Here is a 15,231-nt window from a genome sequence, read left to right as displayed (position 1 = left end):
CTATAAACTGTGAAATTGGACAGAATCTATTTGTGGGTAGTGATTCACAAACTTTTGCAAAAAATGGTAATTGTTAACAAATTTCTTAAAAACGGGTAGTTGTTCACAAAAAAGTTTAAAATGGGTAGTTGTACACAAATTTTGTTGGATATTTATTTTGTAAATATTTTTTGTATTAATGAAGAATTATATTGTATGACAATTTGTATGATTATTTGGATTGTATTTTTGGATAATGTACATGCATATAGTTACCTCTCTAAATGTACATGCATATAGTTACGGTTACTCAAATCTAGTTTGTTAGCTGGTTTCTTATAATTACAATACCATTTTATAAGAAACGAAACCCATTCTATCCTGTGAGACAATTGCTCAATAACTTTGGGTATCATATAGGGAACAAAATTGTCTTAAGGACACAACGTGATTTGTTGGGCTCGGGTCAAAATAATTTACATTTTGAATCAAGTATAAAGGTAATGTATGTGTTATATTTTATTTGTTTTATATAATAGATATATAATTATTTGAATTTTTAATACTAGTTTTCGTGTAGTATTAACAACAATATTAAGACAATTTTTTTATATTTGTTGCTTTTCGTATTACGAAGTACTATAGTTTCTAAAGTTCATTGATGATTTAGTAATATAGTTGTACTTTATTCTGTTTTATTTTTGATGCAACTTGTGATTTGCATTAATAATTCTATTTTAAAGAGATTGAAGTGTAACGTATGTTATATGCGTAAAACTTCATTTTATTACTTTTTTCCGTTTTGTTGTTACATTTTAATATTCTTTTGTATGTACGTAAAACTTCAACCATTATCTTGGTTAGGTGAAGTTTGTATTTATTTTTTTTTAAATTAACTTTAATTTGTTATTGTGTGGTGCATGTGATTATTTATTTAATTATAGTTTCGATTTTTGTAATAGAAACGGCTACAAACACCAATGTGATTACTCTTTTGTCTACTGTCAATCATTTAGAAAAGCTAGAAAAATTCAATGGGACTGATTTTAAGAGATGGGAACAAAAATGTTGTTTTATATTACTACATTGAACTTGGCAAGGTTCCTCACAGAGGAAGCCCCTAAGTTGAAGGATGGAAAGGCTGACAAAGACATGGTTGCCGCCATAGATGCGTGGAAGCATTCCGATTTTTTGTGTCGGAATTATTGTAACACCCTAAAAATTTCTTTTCTTTAAAATACATGTTTTGTTCTTTTTAAATACGAAATAGGAAATTCTAAGACATTACCGCCACCGTGAGAAACGGCTAAGACAACTAGCAAAGACATACAACGGAAGACTCTATTTAAAACCATTCAAAACAAGTCAACTTAAAAAGTCAAACCCAACGAAAGTAAAGACAACCAGAGTCAAATAAAGTCAACCTACAAATTGGAACCATTGTAGGCCCTTAATAAAACCGAGATAAAACATTTGAAAACCTTTGCGTTAGTCTCACTAGCAAAATATATAATAATTTAAGCAATAAACCACACCATATTCTTATGGAAACTAAATATGATTCGCTCTTCACTCATGCCCATCATGAATATGCCTTCATACCTGAAAAGCTTCTTTTTACTTTGTCCCCACTACTCGCCATTAGAAATGGGTTGTCGTAGGGCCAAAATAAAGACAAGGACAAACAAACATACAAACACACAATCAGCAATGCTGAGTACATAAGCGTAAACAATACACTACATGCTTTTATCCTATCAACAAACAACTTACCTTGTTGCACCTGTTTACAAGCATACAACATACAACATAACCAACTAACAAATCACTAGATTATTTATTTAGCTTGATTACGCATCGAACGGGTTTCCCCCTAACCTGCCCCAATAAAGGGGTACTAACACGGGAGCAAACCGTGCTAGTATAAAAGAACCACTCGTAATAATAAAAAGGAATATACAGCGCTCTGTACTCCCAGTAGAAGTTATGGTCAAATATAAAGTCACATAACTCCCCCCATATGTTCATACTCGAGGTATCTACGTTCCAAGAGTTTTGGTGCGTAATCTCTTTCACTTTACGTTGTTTACAAATTTTAGACTTGGTGATGACTCTCAAACCATCATACAATAGATCATAATAATTCATCCAAGCAATCAAACATACCAATTTAATTCTTGAATAATTAGTGACCACATAAATTTTAGGAAAAATTGTCACCATTAATCCTAACTTTGCTCTGTCCACTGTTATTAATCCCAACTTTCATTTATTTTCTATCACCCCCAACTTTGTACCCTATTAATTTTTATCACCCTCAGCCGGTCATACAACCTAATATTACATGTTACAAGATACGTGTCAATGTATGATTGGCTGTAAAAAATTTTAAAAAAAAAACAAAAATTGCAAAAACCCAAAAACCTCCCATGCCCAGCCCGCTGCCACCACGGCCAGCCCAGCCCCCTTCCCCCTCTGAGCGTCGGCAGCCGTCAGACTCCTTCCTCTCCCCCGGTGCTGGCGCTTCAACGATCACCTTTCCTTTCCCCTTCGATCACCACGAAATCCAGCAAAAATCCCCCAAATCCCAAACCTTAACATACATAGCCTTCAATCTCCGGCATGTTGGGTTTCGTAGCGTCCAACGCTACGCGGAAGAGAAACCCGCCCAAGACCCGCCCCAATAATTAAAGCAATAAAGCATGCATAAACATAATTAAACAATAATTAAGAGAAGGGATAAAGAAGTAATACCCTTGAAGCGTGCTTCGCTCGTAAACCGAGCTCTTACTTCAAAGCTTCAAGACTCACAAGCGTGACGGCCTCCAACGGCTCGTACCCACGACCCGACCCGAACGATCTTCGTCTTGAGGGTTAGTCGAGACTTGACCAAGTATAAAACTAGAGTTTTACGAACTTAAAGGTTTTCTCAATAATAAGAGATGCCTTTTTGAGTTCCACTCAAGTTGATTTCCAAATGCCCAATCATGGGGTATTTATAGGGAAATTAAATGCAACTTGCACTCCCATTCATGATCAATGTGGGATAGTTGCATTTTTCATCTAATTTATTTAAATCAAAAATAAATTATAAAACAATGCAATCAACAATCAACAAGTGGCATGAGGAGAAGACAGGTTAGGTGAGGACCATAACCAAGGGGGGACCATTGCCTTGCTCCCCAAGGCTTTTCTCCAAGCTTTGGTCCCCACTCCTCCTAAACCGGCAACAAGTACAAGGCTGGGCTGGCAGCCTGCCTTGTTGGCCAGCTAGCACAGCCAGCCTGCCCCAACCAGCACGCCCCAGCACATGCGTGCTGCTAGCGAGCCACGCATGCTGCTGGGCGCATAATAGTGCTGGGCGTTGGGCTGCTAGTGCTGGGCGAGGCCTCAAGCTCGCTGCTTCTTGGTGCTGCCATGCAAAGGCACACACACACGCAAGCGAGCACAACGTGCTGCTATGCGATGGCACGCACACACGCAAGCAAGCACACGAGCTGCTATGCGAAGGCACGCACACACGCAAGCGCCTAGCAATGCGAGGCATGCTGTGCGCTTAGTGCTAGCGATGCACGCACACACGCAATCTCGCATGCTGCGATGGTGCTGTGCCATGCGAAGGCACGCACACACGCACAACCATGGTGCTGCTATGGTGCTGTGCTAGCGAAGCACGCACACACACACACCCATGGTGCTGCGATGGTGCTGTGCTACCTCGAGCTAGCCTTGCAACCACATGGCTAGGCCAATGTGATACTACGGCTTTGCTCGACCTTGTTGCTTGTTGATTTTGCGACGCTCGATCTCGACGCCTTAGGCTCGATATCCGACGTCTGTGTTCGTAATACTCTAGTGACTCATCAAATCCTTCAGATTGATTTGTCGGTTCGGAACGACAGTTCGTTTGAGTTCGACCCGAAGGGTTCAGTCAAGACAAAGCTATAATATTAATTGTTCACTAATATTACAGATCGGAAGCGGCCTCCACCCAGGCATTCTGATCACTTGATCTCACTGAAGAATTAGCTTCTTGATAATTCTAAACCCTCTATCAGAATAATACACTTGTTGGAAGGACACCATTCCTTTCAATCTTCCACTTGTCCTTCCGGACAAGTGTGCATACAGTGTATAGCCCATTTCCTATGTCGCTTTATGTCTCTTCATGAACTATAAGGTAAGAATCTTCGTCATCCTTATTACGTCCAGAAGTGTTTCTCGATCTCCGAGTTCGACTGTCAATAAGCAGATGATTTCTAAAATCCATCTGAGTACGGTCATGCATTTTCACAGCCTCGCTCTTCGAGTGGCCTTGTAAACAACAAAGGCATATTCCCTATTTTTAATAGGGTGACATTTCCAGTCTTGGACTGTAAGCCTCCCTTACTAAGAGGACCTAATCTCCCGAGTGTTCTCGTTATAATCCCCAGTTACGGCGGACGTTTGACAACATCAAAGAGACTAGTACTCAACAAGATAGCTTCACAATACTCATGGTTGAGGAAACAGGTTCCGATAGCTATAATGAGAAATGTACTTATGACGTTCTTAAATCTCTTAAAGTACTCTCATAGGTCGATCCGGTGCAATTCCAAAGTAGCACCTGTGCAAATGATTTATGATTATTATGTCCTTACAGCACAAGAAACGGTGCTGTAAATCATACTACACACTAATCTCCAGTGATCATTAATTGTCCATCAGTTAAATGACCTCGATAATTTTCGATTTAAATATTCAATGTTCACTTAACAGGTGTTTCTTTATCCAAGACATGGTCTTGATACCCTGTTTCGAATATTCTCAGAAATCGAATGGACTCATTATTTAATTCTAAACCACAATTAAATAGTAATGGAGTGAATAGTAATTTTTGCATAAAATTGATTACTCCATAAATGAATGGTTTCAACACAGTGTTTTACATTAAGACATCTAGTTTAATTTAAACACATGTACAGTGAATTGCAAAGCCAATCTCCAACGGGCTTGATTCCCATTGCCTCGACGTGCTTGTTGTGCTTCACTTGAGGCAGAGGTTTAGTCAAAGGATCGGCCACATTGTCATCCGTTCCGATCTTACAAATTCCGATTTCACCTTTGGATTTCCATTCCCTTATCATGTGAAATCGCCTTTGGACATGTTTGACCTTCTGGTGCTCTCTTGGCTCTCTGGCCTGAGCAATAGCTCCATTGTTGTCACAATAGAGATCTATTGGACCCTTGATGGAGGGTACAACACCAAGTTCACTGACGAACTTTCGAATCCAAACTGCCTCCTTAGTTGTTTCCGAAGTTGTCAAGTATTTGGCTTCAGTTGTAGAATCTGCAGTGGTGCTTTGCTTGGCACTCTTCCAACTAAACACTCCTCCATTTAGGCAAAATATGTACCCTGACTGTGACTTGAAGTCGTCTCTGTCAGAATGGAAGCTAGCGTCGGTGTAACCTTCAACAATCAAGTCTTCGTGGCCACCATAGACCAGGAATTTATCCTTGTTCCTTTTCAGGTACTTCAGGATATTCTTGGCTACAGTCCAATGCGCCTCTCCTAGGTTTGATTGGTATCGGCTCGTAGCACTTAAGGCGTACGATACATCAGGCCTAGTACATATCATGGCATACATGATCGATCCAATTAGCGAAGCATATGGAATATGATTCATTCTCTCCCGCTTAACAGATGTCTGTGGACACTGTTTCTTGCTGAGAGTTACGCCATGGGACATGGGTAGGTGCCCTCTCTTGGCATTCTCCATGCCGAATCGTGCTAGTACTTTATCAATGTAAGTACTCTGGCTCAATCCAATCATCCTCTTAGATCTATCCCAATAGATCTTGATGCCCAATATGTATCGTGCCTCTCCTAAGTCCTTCATTGAAAAGCAATTTCCCAGCCAGCCCTTTACGGACTCTAATAATTTTGTGCTGTTTCCAATGAGCAATATGTCATCGACATATAGGATTAGGAATGCGATGTCACTCCCACTGACCTTCTTGTAAACACAAGACTCATCTGGATTCTTGATAAAACCAAACTTACTAATGGCTTCATCAAATCGCAGATTCCAACTTATGCTTGCCTGTTTCAGTCCATAAATGGACTTCTTAAGCTTGCATACCTTTCCAGCATTGCTTGGATCAACAAAACCTTCCGGCTGTATCATATACATAGTTTCTTCCAAAATCTCATTAAGGAAGGCGGTTTTGACATCCATTTGCCATATTTCGTAATCGTAATATGCAGCAATCGCTAGGATGATCCGGACGGACTTAAGCATTGCGACTGGCGAAAAAGTTTCATCATAATCAATCCCTTGGATTTGCCTGTAACCTTTTTCCACCAGTCTAACTTTGTATATTGATACATTTCCATCTTTGTCTGTTTTCAATTTGAAAATCCATTTGCAACCGATGGGTGTGTAACTTTTGGGCAAATTTACCAAGTCCCAGACTTAATTTTCAGACATGGAGTCCATCTCAGATTTCATGGCCTCTTGCCATTTAGCAGAGTCGGGGCTCGTCATAGCTTGTTTGTATGTCGCTGGCTCATCTCCATCCACGACTAGGATGTCCTGATCTACGGTTAAGACAATACCAAGGTATCTGTCTGGTTGAGATCTTGGCTGTTGCGACCTACGAAGGGTAATAGGTTGAGAATTTACATTGTCTGTTTGATTCTGACCAATCTTATCAACTGCTTCTAAAGCATTTTGATTGTCAGTTTGATCAGGTTGACATTGTTGCTCGTTCTCTTGAACTTCGTCGAGTTCGATTTTCCTCCCACTTGTCATTTTGGAAAGGTGTTCCTTCTCCAAAAAGACACCATCACGAGAAACAAACACTTTGTTCTCGGATTTATTGTAGAAGTAATACCCCTTGATTTCTTTTAGGTAGCCCACAAAGAAACACTTGTCAGATTTCGTGTGAAGCTTGTCAGAAATTAATCGCTTGACATATGCTTCGCAACCCCAAATCTTAAGAAAAGACAACCTTGGAGGTTTCTTAGTCCATAATTCATATGGAGTCTTTTCGACAGCTTTTGACGGAGCACGGTTCAGTGTTAGTGCTGCAGTTAGTAACGCATGTCCCCAGAAAGAGATATGAAGTTCACTAAGACCCATCATTGATCGAACCATGTCTAACAAGGTTTGATTTCTCCTTTTGGATACTCCGTTCCATTGAGGAGTTCCAGGAGGTGTCAGCTCTGAAAGAATACCATTTTCTTTCAAGTGATCATCGAATTCATGGCTCAAATATTCGCCCCCTTGATCCGATCGAAGTGCTTTTATCTTCTTGCCAAGTTGATTCTCAACTTCACTCTGAAATTCTTTGAATTTCTCAAAGGATTCAGATTTGTTCGACATAAGGTAGACATAACCATATCTACTATAGTCGTCGGTGAAGGTAATGGATTGTCTTAGTTTTGTCAGCGGTATCAACATTTGTCTAATCATATGTAAAAACATGCAATTTCCATAACAAGACATTTTGAAACAACTATTGTCAAAGTCTTACGATCGAAATAACTTGGTGTCCAACACCATAGATCATAGTATGTTCAAAAGCATGATGAAAAACAACCATTGCTTAATTACAAATCATATACAAAATAAATGTGCCTACAAGCACGACCAAAAAACCATCTTTATCGTCCGCTTGCAGTCGCACATCCACTTGTGAAGCCTTCTCACTTGGTTCTTGAAAGGGCAACGTAAAGTGAGTCATATGTGGTATCCAATACCTATGAATAGCTTTAAACACAAGTGTTAATGAAGATACCCGAGGCAGATGCCACATTCCTCTCCTCCTCCTCCTTTCGAAAGAGCTTGCATTCCCTCTTGTAGTGGCCTTGCCCAGCACAATAGAAGCACCGCATCTTTGCCTTGTTCTTGAACTCTCTTCTCCTTACTCTCAAGGGCCTCTCGGTCACTCCATAGACGGTGGCTCAGCTAAGTAGTTGCACCACCTCCATTAAAGAGCGTGTCTCCTTTCCCGCAGCTATATGCACTCTAAGTGCATCATAGCCCGGGTGGAGCGAAGCAAGCAGATATGCCCCGCCATCTCATCCTCTAATGAGATTCCGAGAAGCTGCATGTGTTTGAAGAGCCTAGTCATTCGAAGCACATGAGGTCGGAGGGGCATGCCAGGTCTCAATTTGGTATTGTAGACCTTTGTCCAAAGTCGACGTCTTTCCTTAGCAAGACAACCCACATTCGGTGGCTTTATCTTAATGTTTGAGAATGACCTAGTCAAATCAAACATGAGTCCATCATAGTTTCCATTGTCACTCTTGGTGACTCTCACATTGACAACGTCCTCAAGGGCTTTGAGGAACATGTCCGGAAGGTAGGAGGAAAGGCTTTACTTCCAATCATCCGGGATGGAATCAGCCATAAGCCGTGAGACTTTCTTGCAGTTGGAAGACCATTCTTCATGCGCCTCATCGGTCATGATCCTCTTAGAGAAGAAGCTTGGAATGGGAGTGTCAAGAGTGTAAAGGAACAATTCCGAAGAGTTTTCCTGAGTTCCTCCTCCCACTCCTTGAAGTTGACCAAGTTAAGGCAAAAGGCCAACTTGTCGGGGAGTTTCTGGCACATAGAATTGTTGTTTGAGTTACTTGCAGACATGGTTCTACAATTGAAAGAATTTGAAATGAAAAACCATTCATAAACCAATAAGTTCGAAATTTAAAAGCGTTCATGCAAATTTTCAAACTTATTGAGCATTTTATCCACGCATTAATAATTTGTCCCTTTTGGCGAGAATAAAATGATTCCAAGATCCCAAAAATCAAAAAGTTATTAAGCATGCTTTGGCTTGTCTTAACACTTAATATTTTAGGGTAAGAAATCCAATTGCTAATAGTTCTAAGCTACTCTCGGTTTGAAACGTCGCATCTAATGCATTCTTGACATTTTATCTCTTTTGCCACGTCATCTAAGGACTCCTTACTGATGTCGTTGAGCTTAACCAAGATTAACTCGTTTACCTAGTATATCTTACGTTCCTAGGGAGGTAGTGATGCCTCACTTTGGCGTAGCCCATCACGTCGCACATTAGTTTGGTAAGTGTTGTTCTTGGAACGACAAATTTTAGCTAATTATTTTAGGGACCTAGGGTTTCTATGTTGGTTGATTTAAGTGAACTTAACTCTCTAAGAGCAGGCCTAAAAACATTTGGTCTAGGCCATAATTCATTCAGGGGTATGCTTGCAAAAGCCCAACCGGTGAATGGACATCCTAATCTGGCGTGATTCTTTTGCGAAGTCCCGACCGGTAATTCAGTATAAACCGACTGGCTCCCGAATCTATTGTTGGCACTTAGTGTATATTCGAGCTATATCATATGGATAGTCGCCTGGCTTGCAAAGACCCAGACCGCTATCCAGGGGCAATTACCCAGACGCCATCCGGTTTGGTTTTGGGTCGAAATTTCTTCGCCTAGTTTGCGAAGACCCAGACGGCAGTGTTACCGGTGGGGTCCTCTTGGCAACCCTAGTAAATTTCTTCGCCTAGTTTGCGAAGACCCAGACGGCAGTGTTCCCGGTGGGGTCTTCTTGGCAACCCTAGTAAATTTCTTCGCCTAGTTTGCGAAGACCCAGACGGCAGTGTTACCGGTGGGGTCTTCTTGGCAACCCTAGTAAATTTCTTCGCCTAGTTTGCGAAGACCCAGACGGCAGTGTTACCGGTGGGGTCTTCTTGGCAACCCTAGTAAATTTCTTCGCCTAGTTTGCGAAGACCCAGACGACAGTGTTCCCGGTGGGGTCTTCTTGGCAACCCTAGTAAATTTCTTCGCCTAGTTTGCGAAGACCCAGACGGCAGTGTTCCCGGTGGGGTCTTCTTGGCAACCCTAGTAAATTTCTTCGCCTAGTTTGCGAAGACCCAGGCGGCAGTGTTCCCGGTGGGGTCTTCTTGGCAACCCTAGTAAATTTCTTCGCCTAGTTTGCGAAGACCCAGACGGCAGTGTTACCGGTGGGGTCTTCTTGGCAACCCTTGCAAATTTCTTCGCCTAGTTTGCGAAGACCCAGACGGCAGTGTTACCGGTGGGGTCCTCTTGGCAACCTTTGCAAATTTCTTTGCTGTTTGCGAAGACCCAAGCGGTAGTGTTACCGGCGGGGTTCTTTTGGTTATCCTCGCAGAAATATGTATAAAAAAATAACAAGAATTCTAGTATTGAAGTGCAGAAACATAAAAAGCATTCAAAAGCCGGCTCAGCCGGTGAAAATGTTAATATTCAAAATAAAAATTATTACAGCTTAGCCCATCTCATCCGGTGCTATTACAAGATAATGCAAGGCGCGCAGGCCAGGAAGTAGTTGCTACTCCAGGCGAACAGTGAACCGGTCCTCTTCCGGTTGGTTCTGGGTTGGATCAGGGTGAGCGGCTGCGTCGGCTTCAGGAACAACTTCTTCCTCTTCAGCAGCCTCCGCCTGCCGTCGCGCAATCTCCTCCCTAACCCAAGCGTCATAGGGTCCGGGCCCCGGCTCATTCGCCTCCTCGGCCAGAATGGCAAGATCAGAATATTTGAAGGCGAGTTCCCAGACGGTGAAGTCCGCCTCCGGGTGGATGAGGGAAAACGCCCGTTGCATCCGGTTTGCACAGTCATGCTCATTCTCTTCAATGAGCCTCTCCAGCTCCGACTCCAAGGTGGCCTTGAAGTTCTCATTGGCAGCAGCCGCCTCTTTGCGCAGGCGCTCATTCTCTTTGGCAAGGCGGCCATTTTCAGTCTCCGCCTTGCTCAGCCGTTGGAGGGGCTCTTTCTGTTCCTCCAACTTTTTATTGGCATCATCCAGGGACGCCTGCAGTTGGTCAACTTGGTTTTTCAGCTGATCAATCTGCTGTTGGAGGGCCTTGGTCTTCTCCGCCTGTTCCATGCGTATAGATTTAGATTCTAAGCCATGCATGTACAAAGAGTAGTCAGCAACATTATGGGCGTCATCAACAGCCCGTTTGCTTCTCCTTACCTCTTCAGACTTGCGGGTATAAGCTCGTTTGAGCCCCTCTACGCGCAGCATAGCCTGCAAAAATACAGCCGGTTAATACTGCATATTTAAAAATGCACGTCAAGAAAATTACCGCATGGTTGTTGGAGCATACGTCGGCCAGGTCGACCAGCACCCGGTCGGCATTAAAGGAGTTGATCCCAGGGATCGCCTCCTTCTCGTCCCTGGGGACGGCTTTCAGCATGGCCCGGGCATATTGTGCCCCGTCCGGCCAGCGGGGAGAATTATCTGCACCAGAAACAGACGGTGAGAAACTCGCATATGCTCTGCCTATAGATTGCCGGCTGATTGGAGAATCCCCCGGCTGCGATCGAGACTGTGAATAAGACTTGACCCGCATGGGCAGGTCAAGCAGTGCAAGGTCGAAGTTACCTTGGCGGCCCGAACGGCCTTCAGAGGGACCGGTTGCGGTCCTCAATGGGATGGCAGAAAGCACATCCGCAGATCCAGGCCCGCCTGGGACCTTTATTGATTTGCCGCCGGTAGTTTGCCGGTCGGCTGTCTTCTGCACCTTGGATGCAGACTCTTGTTGGGTCGGCGGAGGCCTGACCTGTTTTTGAAGGGACCGGGGCATCTGCTTCCCGTCCTGTAAACGAGAAAAATATAAGTTATGGGATAAAAGGATTGAAATAAACGAGAAGGATCAGACGGTTATACCTTCCTCGCCGCCTGGGCAGCAAGTTTTTTCTCGAGATTGGATTTCCGGATGTCGGCAGCCGACCTAGCCGGTGTCTTCTCGGTGGGCAGCATTTTCTTGGCTTCTTCTGCAGAGGAAGGCACACGGTTAGAATAATAAATAAGCAAGGAAATAAAAGCATCCGGTTCGAAAGAAACCGGCTGAGTTCCGAATACATACGTTTTTTAAACATGCTGCTTAGACCACAAGCGGACAAGAAGCATTCGTCCCTAAAAAATTCATGTTTGGGCACCCAGTTTCTAGGTACCCTTACTATCTCTCCGGATGAGAGGGTGTCAGGAACTAACTCAAAAATCCCGGAGTCAAGGATGGTCTCTCTATCATCCTCCGGGACAGGGGGCAGGCAGCACTTGGTCCCCAAGAGTTCTGGTTTCCGGTTGTAGATCCGGAATTCTCTGTTCTCTGCCGTAGTTGGGGCCTTAACCAAGTAGAACCGGTGCTTCCAGTCCGACCATTTTGATGGCTTGTCCAAGGTCATAAGGTATTTGGGCTGGGTGGTCAAGGTATACCAGGCTCTCCAGCCGCCTGGGCTCCTACTCAAGTAATGCATGTGGGCAAACGCCTCCCAGCCGGGGTTGAGGCCCTGCATCTCGCAGGCGGCGATATTCCCTAAAATATTTACCCATGAGTTGGGGGTTAATTGCCAGAGACCTAGGCCATACCCCCTAAGTATGGCTTTTATTGTGTCGTGGAGAGGGAAGCGGACTCCGGCCACGAAGGCCGCCTCGTAGCACCCGAACCAAGCGTTCGCGTTCGGTTGTCCATCCTCCCACCATATTGTTCCCAGAGCAGCCGGGATTTTTATTGTATAGTCACCCCCCAGCGGCCGCCGTTTGATAAAATCTGGCAGCGCAGCCCGCATGAGCTCGCGGTCCTTAGAGGAGACGACGATCATGAGAGGATCGTTCCTATTATCCCAAGAAGGCCTCTCCGCCTCCTCGCTATCCTCAGATTCGGTTAAGTAGCTGCTACTGCTACTTTGAACGTGACCAGCATCAGAGCCGGCTGGGGAGTTGGAGACCTCCTTATCAGAGCCTACCTGCTCTCTGGTCTCCTGGAGGGGAGCAGTCTCTTCGTTTAAAATGCTATCACCCGGGGTGCTAGGAGCGCCCCCGGGTGAGCCTCTCTGCTCTACCTCTCCTTGCTCTACTTCACCACCTGAAGCTGGGACCTCAGGCGGCTGCTCATCTGAGCTCCCACTTCTGTAGTTGGGATCTCTGGCAGTAGACCGGATTCTGGCCATTGTGTCCTGCACAGACACAGAGTCGGTCGATATGGGTGTTGAAAAAGGGTTGTCCCAAAGAACAGAGGCGGCAGACCCAGTTCTAGACTCAGTCGTACTAATAAACCGGCTGAGTTCACAGCTAGGTTCCGGGTATGGGTATAAGGGGTCCATCTACTTATGGGACCAATGAACAAAAATGCGAGTAAAAGACTCAAACGGAAATACATGAAAAAGCTAGAAAGAATAGAGACGGTACCTAGAAGAAAATCTGGAAATTCTTTGGGATGCTTGCGAAGACGCAGGCGGTTCAAAATCCGGCTGGGTTTCTCTGATTACCCTCTCGAAAACCTTTGGCTAGCTTGCAACGACCCAGACGGTCTGTAGACCGGTTGCTTTCAACGAATCTCAACTCCGAATGCTCTCAACTCTCAAATTGCCGGCTGCTCTCAAATTTTCAGAAATTTGGCAAAGTTTGTAAATGAGAGCTCGGGGGACATCTTCTCCTATTTATAGAATTTGTCCCAGAAGGTGAAAAGTCGTGACTCTTCGCCTTCTGCTTTTCCATCCTTCAAAAAGAATCTGAAGAGTTGAAAAAAAAAAAAAAAAAAAAAAAAAAACCTTTCACCGGCGCCACGTGGCACCCTGCCACGTCAGCACCAGTGAGGGGCAAATGTTTGGGGTAAAAATACCCTAAACACGTGGCCCAATGGCCTAGTGACACGTGGCATCCAGCCGTTGGTCAGCAGGGCTCCAATCCTCTGCTGACACGTGTCCTCTAAACCCTAAAAGGGAAACCATCCCTTCCCCACTATAAATAGTGGAAGGACCCTCATTAATGGGGGGCTGGAACATTTGTTGTTCACATTGAATACTCCTCAAAAAGAAAAACACTTACCCCGAGCAATATTAATTGCAGAATTCTCCCATTACGCGAGAAGTAACTTCTACATTACGTGCATTCTACCTCCCGTATCTTTACTAACTTGATCGTCGGAGGCGGAGCTCCTACCCCCAGGAGTCTTCGTGATTTTGCAGGCACAGGCGTCGAAGGGCATTCTTGGAATTGTAACTCTCCCGCAGGACACATAAAAAAACCCCGAAACAATCTCTACATTTTGAAATCCTAGACATGCATCTAACATTCAAATATATATATATATATATAAGCACAATAATATATATAAAGCATAAAAATAGATGCATTTGGAAACTAGCATAACCCCTTGAAATCTTAAAATCTTCAAGGGTCTTCATCTTGGCTTGTCTTCATCGAAACGCCGTCTTGAGACATCTTCGCCAAAATAAAATTACTAGCTACTACGACTAGGATTAATCTAAATATTAAGGTACAAAAATACTCAACGGTACGCAGACCGTATTTAGATTTACAAAAATACGTAACGGAACGCAGTCCGTATTTTCTATCCTAATCGGGCCCCACTAGTTGCCATTTTCACGAAACCTGTGAAACAATATATTTTCCATTCATCCATTCACTATATGTGAATGACCCATGCATTTTACGATGAAAAACAAGTAATAATGCACAACACGCGAAAACTAGTAACTAACTTAGGTGGTTAATCTAATTAACACGCCTAATTAAAACTAATCAAAGTTGTTTAACATATTATGTTTATTAAGGCGCAATTTGTTCACGAAAAATTCATAAGCTCCCACTAAATTCTGCATCCAACTTAATCAATCTAATTAATTAAACCGGTAAACCCAAAATTTATCTAAAATATTTTGCAATAGCCGGAAAAATCGAGGTTTAACCTCGTTAAAATAATTAAATTATATTTAAAAACGGCAAAATTTTGCAAAAGCGATAGCCCAAAATTTAAGCAAAATAGCCCACCCTCAAAACACGAGGGCTGCGCACCATGGCTACTAGGCAGCCCATGCGTTGCGTCTGGTGCTGGGTGCTAGCATGCTCGCTTAGCGCAGCAAGCCATGCTAGCTAGCACCAGCAGCTCGCTACTCATGCTACGCATGCTAGCTGCTCGCTGGCACTTGCAGCAATGGGCTAGCTGGCTGGGGCTTGCTGCCTCGCTGCCAAGCAGCACGCACAAGCACTTTAGCAGCCTTAGGCCACGCACCCAGCCATCAGCACGCAACAGCAGCCCCTCGCCACACACAGTAGCACTTCAAGGCATTCCTCTTTGTGCGCATCATAGGCAGCCACTGTTAGGTTTTACAGTGAAATCAAACTAGAAAACACTTAAATTCGTGTGGGAACAAAACCTAAAATAAATTATTACAAAGTAATTGTAAATATCAAAATACAAAGTAATTGTAAATATCAAATACAAACCAATGTAT

This window comes from Chenopodium quinoa, unplaced genomic scaffold, assembly GCF_001683475.1.
Source record: "Chenopodium quinoa cultivar QQ74 unplaced genomic scaffold, ASM168347v1, whole genome shotgun sequence".
Lineage (NCBI taxonomy): Eukaryota > Viridiplantae > Streptophyta > Magnoliopsida > Caryophyllales > Amaranthaceae > Chenopodium > Chenopodium quinoa.
Note: the sequence above shows the minus strand (reverse complement) of the source record.